Below are 16,617 nucleotides of genomic sequence, written 5' to 3'. Positions count from 1 at the left end.
TTAATGCCATAATACATGCTTCGGCAAGCAGCAAACATTGAAACATGAAAACGTGTAACGGCAGTATGTACACAGCACCATCGCTCCGGCGGAACAACATCCCATATATTGTAAGCTAGCACTGTGTGTATGGTATATTTCTCCACGTGTATTAATGCTGTTGACAGTCGCCTGAAAATAATTTTTCCTCCCTGTACTAGATGAGTAAGAAATGAATTAACAACATACGGAGCACTTGGAAGCTGACAGCAGACACCAGTACGAGTGTCACTTATTGGTAGCTGACAGTAACAGTAATTCTGTTACATTCCTGAGGACGAAAAAGTTAAAGAAGAGAACTCGTACACCAACTTGTTATGAAGTGAATTTGCTGCATCACCTTCTGCATAGAACTTGTTGTGTCTAGACAAGACAGCCTAGATACAATGAGAGGAAGCCGAAAGGCACGCGCTTAAACTCACGCTGGCTGGCGTGAGGTCTGAAACAGGATACGTAATGAATGCTATAAAGAAAAGTACGTAGCTTCTGGAATACTTAACTTTAATCCATAATTGTATAACATCGCTGTTGATGATACATGCTTCATATAAGAAATATCAATTGAATACGGCGCCTGGCTAGGTCGTAGCAATTGACTTAGCTGAAGGCTATGCTAACTATCTTCTCGGCAAATGAGAGAGTCTTCGTCAGTGTAGCATCGCTAGCAAAGTCCGCTGTACAACTGGGCGAGTGCCAGGACGTCTCTCTAGACCTGCCGTGTGGTGGCGCTCGGTCTGCTATCACTGACAGTGGCAACACGCGGGTCCGATGTATTCTAATGGACGGCGGCCGATTTAAAGGCTACCACCTAGCAAATGTGGTGTCTGGCGGTGACACCACAGAACTTACCACGCAACATGCTCACAAGCTTTTCAGGCTGTTCCTGGCCATCCTGAACAACCACCAAAAACACGCAATTCCACTTGTGCTGCAATCAGATTAGCGTACTACATAGATATTATTGACTTGACAGTAATGTATTCCCCACACGTGACAAAATTATCTTGAAGTCACGGGTCTTGCGTTGTATTTGGTTCACTGAAATACACCGATCAGCTGCTGTATTGATTTAAATGTTAACGAAGCTAACATGGAATATTTTTTTGGTTTTCGTTTTTGTACTTAATTTATGTAATACACCATATGACAGTTCTCTTACAAACGAGTCATTTTTAGTACGGTCTGTTGTGCCGAAGTGTCGGAAAATGTGACGGCGGTGGAAGAACATGGTGCGACCCATTTTAAGGACTTCATTTCATAGGATTAAAAGGTAGTTATAACAAGGAATTGCTTTACATGACCTTGTTCCGATACGAGGTACAAAATATTAAATCATGCGAAGACAAGTCGACACAAAACGAAGTAAAATGAAAAATGTAAAACTTTAAATTATTAAAAATATTACCCGGGAACTTTGAAAATGCTAGTGTAATTAACTGTGAGAATGGAAATTTGTAATGAAACGAACTAATATAAAAACGAAAGACCCTATTAGATAACTGTTTAGAATCTATGCAGCAATGTAATTGTTCCTTTACTCGCTGGTGCAAGAAACCAAAAAAAAAAAAAAAAAAAACAGAGTTATAACTCTCTGTTCTAGCCTTGAATAAAACGCACGTTACGGCGGCCATTTCGTATTGTAAGTTGTGAATTTTAAAGAACATATTGTAATTAAAGCTAGCTGCGCATTTTTCTTTTATGTACATAGTGACCTTCAAGCAGAAGTAAAAATTAGGTTTATTTTTCAAAGTTTTCAGTACGCTGAATAAACAACGAGAACGGCCGAACAATCGACCATTCTTGGCAGACATCTTGCGTAGGAATAATTTCAATGCGTTCCGTCATCAACGGACGCTTTAAAAGACTCGCAATATTAATTAGTAAAGAAAAGAACCTGTATAAATTAATTTATTTCATATTAAAGTAAAAACTAAAAACTTTCAGTTCAGTATAGAGATTGGCCGCTTCTCGGCAAAACAAAGATTATTTCGTTTAAAAGGGAAATACTTTATTTAATTCAAAGGTTTCTTTTAATTAATTTCGCTACGGTAAAGATATCCTGCAGCAATATGTTAATGTGATAACACGAAATATAATCCCTGAGATTACGTCAACGTTTTTGTCTCTATGAAAGTTTCACGGAGACATCAATTTTGCAACAGATTCTCAAAGCGCCTCACGCAATCCTATATTAACAAGGCGGTGAGTCGCGTGCTGTTAAATAATCGGAGCTCAGAGAACTATTTTACGAAAGTATAGATTCCGGTTCCCCATATTATCATCATTCTGTCTTGTGTCCGCTCCGCCAAATAATGCTCTATTCACGCTCTTGCGGGCATAAAAAACAATCAAGTTAGGCGTTAAGATTTTCTTACACTCTTTACGTCACATTCGTTGAGGACACCGTACGTATACTTGAGACGGTATTCCGACCTGGGCGGTAACGGTACAACCTAATAAAGGATGACTTGATTACATTAACTCATTTGTTTGTAAATGAAAGCAGTTTGTCCCACCGCTCTTCGCTACAGTATGGTCTATGACAACTTCATTAAAATTCGAACGATTCAGTAGTTCTTTTTCAAGCTTGTGTTCCACATTATATCCCAGTAAATTGCACAATGAATTGATATTGTGTTGTTTTCACACTCGCCGTATGCAGTTATTCTCAAAAAATAAAACCTACTGGAACTCAGGCACAATTCACTCACAAAAAACAACGTACTATTATCAGTAATGGGGATTGGGGTATGTTTCGTGTGCATATCTCCTCTGTTCATTCGTGAAACTCTCGCTACGTGGTGACATGTTATCGTCTTCTTGTGCACTCTTGCGGAACGTTCACAAACTGCTTCCTACAGCAGACATACTAGCCACTGCTAGAAATAAAATACTATCTAAAATATAACCAAAATATTAATACACTGCTGGCCATTAAAAGTGCTACACCAAGAAGTAATGCAGATGATAAACGGGTATTCATTGGACAAATATATCGTACTAGAAGTGACATGTGATTACATTTTCACGCAGTTTGGGTGCATAGATCCTGAGAAATCAGTACCCATAACAACCACCTCTGGCTGTAATAAGAGCCTTGATACGCCTGGGCATTGAGTCAAACAGAGCTTGGATGGCTGCCCAAGCAGCTTCAACACGATACCACAGTTCATCAAGAATAGTGACTGGCGTATCGTGACGAGCCAGTTGCTCGGCCACCATTGACCAGACATTTTCAATTGCTGAGAGATCTCGAGAATGTGCTCGAAAGGGCAGCTGTCGAACATTTTCTGTATCCAGAAAGGCCCGTATAGGACCTGCAACATGCGGTCGTGCATTATCCTGCTGAAATGTAGGGTTTTGCAGGGATCGAATGAAGGGTAGAGCCAGGGGGCTTAACACCCATCTGAAATGTAACGTCCACTGTTCAAAGTGCCGTCAATGCGAACAAGAGTTGACCGAGATCTGTAACCAGCGACACCCCATACCATCACGCCGGGTTATACGGCACTATGGCGATGACGAATACACGATTCCAAAGTCCGTTCACCGCGATGACGCCCAACACGGATGTTACCATCATGATGCTGTAAACAGAACCTGGATTCATCCGAAAAAATGACGTATTGCCATTCGTGGATCCAGGTTCGTCGTTGAGTACACCATCGCAGGCGCTCCTGTCTGTGATGCAGCGTCAAGGGTAACCGCAGCCATCGTCTCCGAGCTTACAGTCCATGCTGCTGCAAACGTCGTCGAACTGTTCGTGCAGATCGTTGTTGTCTTGCAAACGTCCCCATCTGTTGACTGAGGGATCGAGACGTGGCTGCACGATCCATTACAGCCATGCGGATAAGATGCCTGTCATCTCGACTGCTAGTGATACGAGGCCGTTGGGATCCAGCACGGCGTTCCGTATTACCCTCCTGAACCCACCGACTCCATATTCTGCTAACAGTCATTGGATCTCGACCAACGCGAGCAGCAATGTCGCCTTACGATAAACTGCAACGCGATAGGCTACAATCCGACCTTTATCAAAGTCGTAAACGTGATGGTACGCATTTCTCCTCCTTACACGAGGTATCACAACAACGTTTCACCAGGCAACGCTGGTCAACTGCTGTTTGTGTATGAGAAATCGGTTGGAAACTTTCCTCATGTCAGCACGTTGTAGGAGTCGCCACCGGCGCCAACCTTGTGTGAATTCCCTGAAAAGCTAATCATTTGTACACTCCTGGAAATTGAAATAAGAACACCGTGAATTCATTGTCCCAGGAAGGGGAAACTTTATTGACACATTCCTGGGGTCAGATACATCACATGATCACACTGACAGAACCACAGGCACATAGACACAGGCAACAGAGCATGAACAATGTCGGCACTAGTACAGTGTATATCCACCTTTCGCAGCAATGCAGGCTGCTATTCTCCCATGGAGACGATCGTAGAGATGCTGGATGTAGTCCTGTGGAATGGCTTGCCATGCCATTTCCACCTGGCGCCTCAGTTGGACCAGCGTTCGTGCTGGACGTGCAGACCGCGTCAGACGACGCTTCATCCAGTCCCAAACATGCTCAATGGGGGACAGATCCGGAGATCTTGCTGGCCAGGGTAGTTGACTTACACCTTCTAGAGCACGTTGGGTGGCACGGGATACATGCGGACGTGCATTGTCCTGTTGGAACAGCAAGTTCCCTTGCCGGTCTGGGAATGGTAGAACGATGGGTTCGATGACGGTTTGGATGTACCGTGCACTATTCAGTGTCCCCTCGACGATCACCCGTGGTGTACGGCCAGTGTAGGAGATCGCTCCCCACACCATGATGCCGGGTGTTGGCCCTGTGTGCCTCGGTCGTATGCAGTCCTGATTGTGGCGCTCACCTGCACGGCGCCAAACACGCATACGACCATCATTGGCACCAAGGCAGAAGCGACTCTCATCGCTGAAGGCGACACGTCTCCATTCGTCCCTCCATTCACGCCTGTCACGACACCACTGGAGGCGGGCTGCACGATGTTGGGGCGTGATCGGAAGACAACCTAACGGTGTGCGGGACCGTAGCCCAGCTTCATGGAGACGGTTGCAAATGGTCGTCGCCGATACCCCAGGAGCAACAGTGTCCCTAATTTGCTGGGAAGTGGCGGTGCGGTCCCCTACGGCACTGCGTAGGATCCTACGGTCTTGACGTGCATCCGTGCGTCGCTGCGGTCCGGTCCCAGGTCGACGGGCACGTGCACCTTCCGCCGACCACTGGCGACAACATCGATGTACTGTGGACACCTCACGCCCCACGTGTTGAGCAATTCGGCGGTACGTCCACCCGGCCTCCCGCATGCCCACTATACGCCCTCGCTCAAAGTCCGTCAACTGCACATACGGTTCACGTCCACGCTGTCGCGGCATGCTACCAGTGTTAAAGACTGCGATGGAGCTCCGTATGCCACGGCAAACTGGCTGACACTGACGGCGGCGGTGCACAAATGCTGCGCAGCTAGCGCCATTCGACGGCCAACACCGCGGTTCCTGGTGTGTCCGGTGTGCCGTGCGTGTGATCATTGCTTGTACAGCCCTCTCGCAGTGTCCGGAGCAAGTATGGTGGGTCTGGCACACCGGTGTCAATGTGTTCTTTTTTCCATTTCCAGGAGTGTATACCACAGCATCTTCTCCCTGTCGGTTAAATTTCACGTTTGTAGCACGTCATTTTCGTGGTGTAGCAATTTTAATGGCCAGTAGTGTACTAAACGTCGATTAACGACGCGTCGAAGTATAATAGAGATATAAAGATACAGGGATTCCTCAGCTGAGTTTCAACTGCTCTGCTCATTCCCTTTTGATGTAAGCAGCGGAATTTGAAAAACGTGTGGGAATTGGTAGGACACCCTTAGCCTATCCTGGCTCAGTCTTCGGCAGTTCCTCGCGAGCTGTACTCTGTAGAAGCAACACCCACCAAGTCTCAGCTACGCAGAGCTAACCGGCATTTCATGGCAATGGATAAGACTAGTTACTATTTGTTCAACAAATATCAGCCCGCATCTCGTGGTCGTGCGGTAGCGTTCTCGCTTCCCACGCCCGGGTTCCCTGGTTCGATTCCCGGCGGGGTCAGGGATTTTCTCTGCCTCGTGATGGCTGGGTGTTGTGTGCTGTCCTTAGGTTAGTTAGGTTTAAGTAGTTCTAAGTTCTAGGGGACTTATGACCACAGCAGTTGAGTCCCATAGTTCATTCGAAATCAACAACTCCCAACACGTTGACTGTCATTATTCCGTTAGGAAATACTCGAAATGGGTCTGGATAATTTAAATTATTTAATGAATTATCGAGAAGTATATTTTAACATGTGTTCTTGGGCACTTCGCCTCAGAGCCTTTAACTAAAAGCCGCGCCAGGTCAAATATCAATGTTGTTCCACAACAATAGAAACTTCGTGTATAACTGAAGTGGGGAAAAGATTAAATTAAATTCTGGAACCTCCACAAAATACACGCGCACGATTACCATTGCATCATCAGTGGATTCAAAACGTCCTCCAACCACTCATTTCTTTAGACGTGTGAATAGGTCCAATCAAGATAGAATCAAATATATCCACATTTACAAACATACTCTACAAAGCATTGTGAAGTGGAGTACTTCCCACTGTAACAAGTACGACATTTATTCTTGTTCGGTTCACAAACTGAGAGCGTGAAGAATGGCAGACTAAGTGAGTATGAGCGCGCTGTAATTAATCTGTTGTTATCTTCTAGATTTCTAGGGTAGCTATAAATAGCGGACTGAAGTGTATTTCTGATTCTCTCACCTAATACTAGTTCCTGGAGCTTTGTGTAAAGCCTTTCGCGTGATAGTTGGATTCTACCTTCAAGTGTCTACCAGCATGGTTTTTCATTTCCATAACATTTTTCCGTGGGTAATACAAATCATTGAGAAACCGTGCTGTACTTCTGCGTATACGGTCAGTATCCGCTGTTAGTCGGTTTTGGCGTAACTTCTCCATACTTGAGCAATATTCTAGTGTGGGTAGCACGAGAGTTTCGTTATCAATCTCCGTCCCAGAATTACTAGATTTTCCTAGACTCCTATAGTCAAAGCAAGTCTGTCCCCAGCTTTATCTATCACTCAGTCTATGCGATTATTCTGCTTCGTATCCACACGAACTACTGCAAACAGGTGTTTGTAAGAGTTGATTGATTCCAGATGTGACACGTTAATATTGTAGCCACAGGATACTACATATGTTCCTTTTGTGAAGTGCATAGTTTTGTAATTTGTACATTTAAAGCAAACCGCAAATTTTTGCGCTAATTTGAAATCTTATCATGGTCTGACTGAATATTTGTGCAGCTTTTTCCAGATAGTACTTCATTACAGAAAACTGTATAATTTGCAGAAAGTCTAACGTTACTGTTAATATTTTCTCCCAGGGCTTTGATACATAAAATGAACAGCAAAGGATGTAAAACACTTCCATGGGGTATATCTGAAGTAACTTCAACATCAGTCGATGACTGTCCATCCAAGATAACATGTTACATTCTCGATGTTTGGAAACTTCATTACAACAATAAATTTTCGTTTGATACATAATACGATCGTGTTATTATTGTGGTCTTCAGTCCAGAGACTGGTTTGATGCGGCTCTCCATGCTACTCTAACCTATACAAACATCTTCATCTCCGAATAATTACTGCAGCCTACACCCTTCTGAATCTGCTTAGGGTATTTATCTCTTGGTCTCCCTCTACGATTTTTACACTCCACGCTACCCTCCAATATTGAACTGGTGATCCCTTGATGCTTCAGAACGTCTCCTACCAACCGATCCCTTCTTCTAGTCAAGGTGTGCCACAAATTCCACTTCTCCCCAATTCTATGTAGTACCTCCTCATTAGTTATGTGATCTACCCATCTAATCTTCAGTATTCTTCTGTAGCACCACATTTCGAAAGCTTCTATTCTCTTCTTGTTTAAAATAGTTATCGTCCATGTTTCACTTCCATACGTGACTACACTCCATACAAATACTTTCAGAAACGACTTCGCTGACACTTAAATCTATATTCAATGTTAACAATTTTTCTTCTGCAGAAACCCTTTCCTTTCAATAGCCAGTCTACATTTTATATCCTCCCTACTTAGTCATCAGTTATTTTGCTTCCCAATGAGCAAAACTCATTTACTACTTTCAGTGTCTCATTTCCTAAGCCTACTCCCTTTGCATCACCTGATTTAAATCGACTATATTCCATTATCCTCGTTTTGCTTTTGTTGATGTTCATCTCAAAAACTCCTTTCAAGACACTGTCCACTCCGTTCAGCTGCTCTTCCAAGTCCTTTGCTGTCTCTGACAGAGCCGGCCGAAGTGGCCGTGCGGTTCTAAGCTCTGCAGTCTGGAACCGCGAGACCGCTACGGTCGCAGGTTCGAATCCTGCCTCGGGAATGGATGTATGTGATGTCCTTAGGTTAGTTAGGTTTAACTAGTTCTAAGTTCTAGAGGACTAATGACCTCAGAAGTTGAGTCCCACAGTGCTCAGAGCAATTTGAACCATTTTTTTTGTCTCTGACAGAATTACAATGTCGTCGGGAAACCGCTAATTTTTTATTCCTTCTCCATGGATTTTAATTCCTAATCCAAATTTTTCTTTTGTTTCCTTTACTGCTTGCTCAATATACAGATTGAATAACATCGCAGATAGGCTACAACCCTGTCTCACTCCCTTCCCAACCACTGCTTCCCTTTCATACCCCTCGACTCTTATAACTGCCATCTGGTTTCTGTACAAATTGTAAGTAGCCTTTCGTTCCCTGTATTTTACACCTGCCACCTTCAGAATTTGAAAGAGAGTATTCCAGTCAACGTTGTCAAAAGCTTTCTCCAAGTCTACAAATGCTAGAAACGTAGGTTTGCCTTTCCTTAATCTAGCTTCTAAGATAAGTCGTAGTGTCAGTATTGCCTCACGTGTTCCAATATTTCTACGGAATCCAAACTGATCTTCCCCGAGGTCGGCTTCTACCAGTTTTTCCATTCGTCTGTAAACAATTAGTGATATTATGTTGCAGCCGTAACTTCTTAAACCAATAGTTCGGCAATTTTCACATCTGTCAGCAACTGCTTTCTTTGGGATTAGAATTATATTATTCTTCTTGAAGTCTGAGGGTATTTCGTCTGTTTCATACATCTTGCTCACCAGATGGAAGAGTTTTGTCACGGTTGGATCTCCGAAGGATATTAATAGTTCTAATGGAATGTTGTCTACTCCCGGGGCCTTGGTTCGACTTAGGTTTTCCAGTGGTCTGTCAAATTTCTCATGCAGTATCATATCTATCGCTAATAATCGTTTGTTGGTACTGAGTCAAATGCTATTTACAAGTTGTCTGGAACCGCGCGACCGCTACTGTCGCAGGTTCGAACCCTGCCTCGGGCATGGATGTGTGTGATGTCCTTCGGTTAGTTAGGTTTAAGTAGTTCTAAGTTCTAGGGGACTGATGACCTCCGAGGTTAAGTCCCATAGTGCTCAGAGCCATTTGAACCATTTACGAGAACCACTGCATCCACCAGATTCCTTTGATTTATGAACATACATTGCAGCACGACAGCAAAACGTCATGACTATCAAGGTGATCTCCCTGTGTGACGGAGAAATTTCCACCTTACTGTAATGATACACGGCCACTATCACACGGAAGCCGCTGAAAGCGTATTCACGTGGTCGTTCCGTTGCAGACAGCAGCGCAGCCGGGAACTCTCGTCTCGCGAGAAGACAAATAATTGCGGCTGTTGTCAGACAACTTGGCACGGTGTCGCCGTAATGTGAATCGTGGTGGCGCTATTAGGGAGGCTAATTTCGTCTGCAGAGTTAGAAGCTGCGGCTGTTAACGCCAGCGGAGGAAACGCCGATTCCTGTGGGACCACAGTTGCGCGCCTCGCAACGTCATAACTCGCCAGCTCTCGGTGGGATGGAGGGAGAGGGAGAGGGAGGGGGACGGGAAGGGGGAGGGGGAGGGGGCGAGGGGTGAGGCAAAGAGAAAAGAAACACAGGGACGCAGTTCCGAGGGAGGAAGTGCCTGCCACTAAGCCAAGCCGGAGTGCCACAAAGTGAGAGAAAGACGTGGTGGTTCCGGACGCGGCTGTTGAGAGACGACTAACCAGCCTCCTTTGGCGACAGCGAGGTAATCTGCAGTAGTTATCACATAGTGTGCAGAAGGTACAACATTAGCAGGAGTCCGGTTCTGATTAAAACACATGTAGATGAATGAAAGACACGTCTATGATACTGAAATGTATACACCAAGTATGCAGAGTGTTTGACTACTATAGATTTACACGAATGGAGCGAGCAGATATAAGAAAACAAAGAATCTTAATCAGAATTCAAACATTCTGGGTGTTCACAAATTTTTAATTTCGGATAGATATGAGAACAATATCATGTCCTGTATAATAGTTATGCTTATCAACATATTTACAGAGCTACAGCCACTACTACTAATAATATTATTATTAATAGTAGTAATAATATACATAACTTGTCTGAAAAAAAAAGAGAGAAGTGTTTTGGGATAATTTTGTTATTTTATACATAATTAAGTACAGTTTAGGGCAAGTAATAAATAACGTGTAAGCATTCGTTACCCTGCATTTTTCATTTCTGTGTAAGTGGGAGTTTTCGTGCTTCTGACAAATGTACTAGATCACTAACACATGTATCATTTATCAGATAACGAACTAACGTACGTGCTGAAAATCAAACATTCTTACGTCACACCCAAACAACAACTTACACTTACTATATACTTCTTTGTTAGCTCGTATTCACGCTTATTTGATTTCGTCACTTTCTCAGCCAGTGGATCTGGTCTGGGAGGCCCTAATTCCTTTGCGGCTAACTTTTCCTGATAATTTTCTTTTCTGTTAGCACTTAAAGCAGATTCAAAGGAGTTCACGTTGACACTACACACGGAAGCAGATTCCAGCACAGTAAACAACAGCTTCACACACAAACTACTTTTTGTGGGAATTATTAAATTCATGTAGCATTTTCTACCAACATGATCACTTGACTAGAATAGAAATTAGGGACTGAGAGCCATAAGGACCAAAAGCACACTGCTCGTCACTCCCACAGTCAACTGAATATTAAAGAAACCAGTGGGACAGATTTTCGTGGATGTGCATATGGCTCTGAGCACTATGGGACTTAACATCTATGGTCACCAGTCCCCTAGAACTCAGAACTACTCAAACCTAATTAACCTAAGGACATCACACACATCCATGCCCGAGGCAGGATTAGAAGCTGCGACCGTAGCGGTCACGCGGTTCCAGACTGAAGCGCCTAGAACCGCACGGCCACACCGGCCAGCGAATGTGCATATATACAATGTGGGCCTACAGCACAGATAAACCTGACACAGCATAAGATCAGCAGGTAGCACGAGCATGAATAAATCCTACAATCTCACAATCGATGATGTACTTTATGGTTCTCAGCACCTCAAAGGGATTACTGCATGGTAAAATCCAAAACATAAAAATGTCATTCATAATCCCAAAAAATAGTTTTTCTGTCAGTATATGTAGCATGTATTCACGTCCGATCTAATTTTGCTATAAAGTGAATGAATTGGTATATCTGAGGAATTTGTTACTGTCTAATGGGAGTTATGCAAAGCGAACAGGGATAGATGTCTGCTGCAGTGTGCTACCACCTGGTGGCATTGACATAAACTTTTAGTTAAGTGATAAGGGATAGCTGTGTACACCATGATCCGTGCACATTTTTTGTGAAATCCGTACGTATTTTACCTTCAAGGCAATTACGTCCTGCCAGTTGTACGTGCGCAAAAACTTAAAACACGCACAACTGAAGGTGTGCTCACAAACCTGCTGACAAGTTTCACGGGGTCTAGCGGAGTAGCTGTGTAGTATAGCGCGGTAGATTTAGTGCCGTGTATTTCATATTACTGCGCCTACATTGCGTTAAACAGCATTCAAAGAACAATAACCAACAAATCTGAAAGGTGTCAAAACTAAGGGTGTTCACATGCTCAGCAATCGGCACTGATCCCAATATCCGGAAACGGATGGTTTCCCAGATGCAACATACACACAAGTGCAATAATGCCGATGTTATAACACTGTTAATGTCCAATGCTACGGTAATGCTGCAGCTACGCGGCTGGCACATCGTTGTCGGTTAGTTTTGTGTGTAATTTTCGTTGATGTAAAACGAATAGCAACCTTGGAGCAGCAACGTACAGCTCAACTTGTGGTGTCACCGCCAGACACCACACTTGCTAGGTGGTAGCTTAAATCGGCCGCGGTCCATTTAGTACATGTCGGACCCGCGTGTCGCCACTGTGTGATCGCAGACCGAGCGCCACCACAAGGCAGGTCTCGAGATACGGAACAGCACTCGACCAGTTGTACGGACGACATTGCTAGCGACTACACGGACGAAGCATCGCTCATTAGCCGAGCAGATAGTTAGCATGCATTGCTCATTAGCCGATCAGCCAGTTAGAATAGCCTTCAGCTAAGTCCATGGCTACGACCTAGCAAGGCGCCATTTGTAACATTGCATGTATCTCAAGATAGAGTCTCACTTGTATCACCAAAAATGCTGTATACCAAAGGACTATATAAAAAGTTAAGTGTTCTAGTAGCTACATACTTTTCTTTATAACATTAATAAGTATCCTGTTTCAGACCTCTATCTAGCCATTGAAATTACGCTTGCCTTTCGGCTACTTCAGTGTGGCGTAGCTGTCTTGTTATGTCACAACTCAACTTTAGGGCCATATCAGAAATATGTGGGCAGCATAAACGTGGCCTTATGTTCCAGATACCAGTTCTCACAGTGGATAGTAATAGTGCACACATGTAGCAGTTGAAACTGTTGCCACTGCTCCGTACACATTTTCAAACGAAGACATAGCTGCTGTCTAGTACATATACCTGCATGCTAGTGTACAGGAGGCAACACGGTTGCATCACGAAGCGTATGTACATGTAGAGGTAGAACTTCAGAGAAGACGCCCAGACAGCAGACTGTTGACTGGGTCCCACATGCGCCTGCTCGAGACCGGTTCATTTAAAGTTTTAAACACAACATGTAACATGCAGGTATACCAAGAACAAAGTCGCCAGCACTCTTGAAGGGTCGTGTATTACAATTAGCGGGCACAGTGCCGAGTGCAAGTATCAGAACGACTGTTGCAGCTGAATGTGTTTCGCACCATACCATATGACGGATATTACATGAGGGGAAAGTTGTACCCATATCATACACTAAGTGTGAAAGCCTTGGACGCACTTTCCAGGCCGGATTGCCTTCTGACCACGAATACTTACACGATGTGGGAATGATCCACACTTCCTCGTGCACGTGATACTTAGATAAGAAACGGTGTCATGAACATCCAAAACACTCACTGAAAGCCCGCCAATGTTGCAAATGTCACTTTTATTTACTTGGTGAACAGTTTCGGGACGGAACCTATTGCCAAATCATCCAGATAGTCAAAATGGTACTTCCCATGCTATAAAATTGTTTTCCACTTGCCCTATTTCGTCTCTTCCTCTTATTTGGTGGCCGGCCGTGTGGAAGAGCTGTTCTAGGCGCTTCAGTCTGGAACCGCGCGACCGCTACGGTCTCAGGTTCGAATCCTGCCTCGGGCATAGATGTGTATGATGTCCTTAGGTTAGTTAGGTTTAATTAGTTCTAAGTTCTAGGGGACTGATGACATCAGATCTTAAGTCCCATAGTGCTCAGAGCCATTTGAATCATCTTATTTGGTATTAAAGAGCTCTAAGTTTAATGTAAGATGTGTTCGGGATTGTTTGGAAAAAGGTAAAGGATATTTAATTCACCGTTCGAGTCGCGTTTATTCTACACGCTCGTAAATGCGGCTTACACACACGGCAGACAGTAACCAAAGTTACTACGCAGGCAACAATATTAGTCAAAATGGGCACAGTTTTGCTAGCAATGGTTTAATTACGTTATCCAAACTCGCGGCTAGCTCAAAGATAATCAGAAGTAACATGAAACTATGACTGTTATTGACCGATAAATTAATTGTAGCGAAGGGAGAGGCGATATAACCACCTACGTAACGTTAGGATTTGTAGTCACTATTAATAGTTTCATTGATATCACACTGACTTACGTTTGGCTAAGCATTTACTTAACAAAAACAAACTTAGTTTCAAACTCGAAGATATCGTGAAGCAGCCTTAAGCCTTGTTGTCTACTGCAGTTAAATTTATCTTCGCAATTCCGTAAAAAATTTGCAATTATTAATGCTTGAAAATTATTATCAGTATTCAAAGTATTTATTATGTTAACTTGAGGATGAAGCCAAATATTTAGTATTTTGTTTGAATTCCACGTAGTGGCCGCCTGTGCGCCATTACGACATGACAAAGCTAGATGCGTAATTTTCTACAAAACTTACTCTAAATAATTATTTTCACTTAAATATTTGCACAAGGATGGAGAGGTTTTGAATAAGAACAGGCGAAATATTGTAACAGAAAATACGCACATCAAATACTTATTGCGTCAGAACAATAAGCGACTTAATTCGTCAACAGCAGAGACAAAAGTAGTATTAGATCTTTGAACCAAGTCTTTTTCACATTAAGGAGATAAGATTTCCGTTGTTACAAATAATGTCTTTATATTGTATAGTTCTTTTTTGAAACTATAATACATACTTTATTAACATTTTTAACACAAGAAAACATATTAACGAGTTGTAGGTTTTATAAATATCTGTCGTATTAGCTACAGTTTTTATCGACGGAAATACACTCAGTTTCGTACTTTCTTTACACGTCTGGTATAGGATTAGTTTAATTTTTATATGGCGGCCCAGAAGACGCCACAGCACCCCTCATTTGCACTTTTGTACTTATACGTTCGTTATCTGGACATAGTTCTTACATTTTGGGAAGTACTACTTTGACTACCTGGATGATGTGAAGATAGATCCCGACACGAAACTAATCATCAAGTAAATGAAAGCGAAATTTGCAACTTTGGCTGTTTTTTCGGTTATACTGATCAACCCAAGTTACCGCCCTGCAATTACTCCGGCATGCTGGAAATCCACTCATGTTTGGTCTTATGAGAACTCATATGTTACCACTGCGACGGCAAGTCAGCTGAGTATTATCTTTAAAGTTCCGGCACAATACGTTGGTGATCGGTTGATAAGGCCACATCCCCCATCTGGCTCACTTACTGGTTGCGTGTACCTTCATTTGCTGCAAGACTAACTAATCGACTATTCGTGTGATGAAAGTAAGCGTATGTGGTCCTTTCATGAGAGTGCAGTGACACACTTTTATGTAGCTGTTCGGGACTACGTAGCACAAATCCTTCGACAATAAGTGTAACGATCGATGTTCGTCGAAACCACGGTCCCCCGACTTGAACGCGTTGTTTGTGTGTGTGTGTGTGTGTGTTTGTGTGTGTGTGTGTGTGTGTGTGTGGAGATATTTAAAAGCTGTGCTGTACTCCAGAGCTTTTGATAGTGTCGATGAACTCCAGGATCGCATTATGGATGGTTGTCAATGCCTGGCATTTTTGAACGTGTACGAGCATTGGCGAGGAGACCATTGGTTTCCACGATTATGTTTATTAGGATTATGTGCTTGTTTCATTGTGTCGTATTCATCCCTTTCGTTTGTACATATAATAGTCAAAACCCTGCATATACTATCATTAGTCATAAAGTTTTAAGAAAAATGTGCCTAGTATCGGACAGTGTTGGCGAGAGATGCTGTTTGCATAACGTGGCGGAACCAATGAACCAATGAAAGAGTACGTTGAACTGACGTCATCGTGACGTTACTTGTAGGGTACACGGCAGCACAATAAAATATAAGTATGTACATTATATATATGAAACAGATTCCATATATATAGGGTGTCCCAGCTATCTTGTCCACCCAAAATATCTCTGGAAAAATAACAGCTATTGGAAAACGACTTTCACCGGTATCAATGTAGGGCAGGGCCCATGAATGTACATATTTGGAAACATTCTAAAATGAAAGCATATGTGTTTTTTAACACAAACTTATGTTTTTTTAAATGGACCTCCTATATTTTTTCTTCAGCAATCCATAGCATGACAAAGCACATACACAATGGCGTTGATTGCACCGCAATATTCCCATTACATCCCGAGATATTAAGACGCGAAGTTGATGCTTGAAACACCCGACATGCGCTGCTAGCGCACGTCCTGAGGTTCAGGCGTGAACCCCATGCTGCCCGTAATCGCGATGTGACTGACATTCATAATCACACTTCCATACTTATCAAGAGGCCCGAAACGAATAATAGGGTCTGCTGCCATCCTGCATTAACGTCGTACATTCCAGCAGGTATTTATCCCATAGGCTAGGGGTGATGCGGTTCTGTAACATATCTGTGTACCGCAACGTTAGTCACAAAGTTAACTTCGCTTATCGTTAATCCGCTTATCGTTACTAAAAAGGTAATGCCGTTTAACGTTAAAACTTTACTTTACTGTAGATCTAGCGCAAGTGACAGTTAATCAT

This window comes from Schistocerca serialis, chromosome 7 (assembly GCF_023864345.2).
Source record: "Schistocerca serialis cubense isolate TAMUIC-IGC-003099 chromosome 7, iqSchSeri2.2, whole genome shotgun sequence".
NCBI classification, from domain to species: Eukaryota; Metazoa; Arthropoda; class Insecta; order Orthoptera; family Acrididae; genus Schistocerca; species Schistocerca serialis.
Note: the sequence above shows the minus strand (reverse complement) of the source record.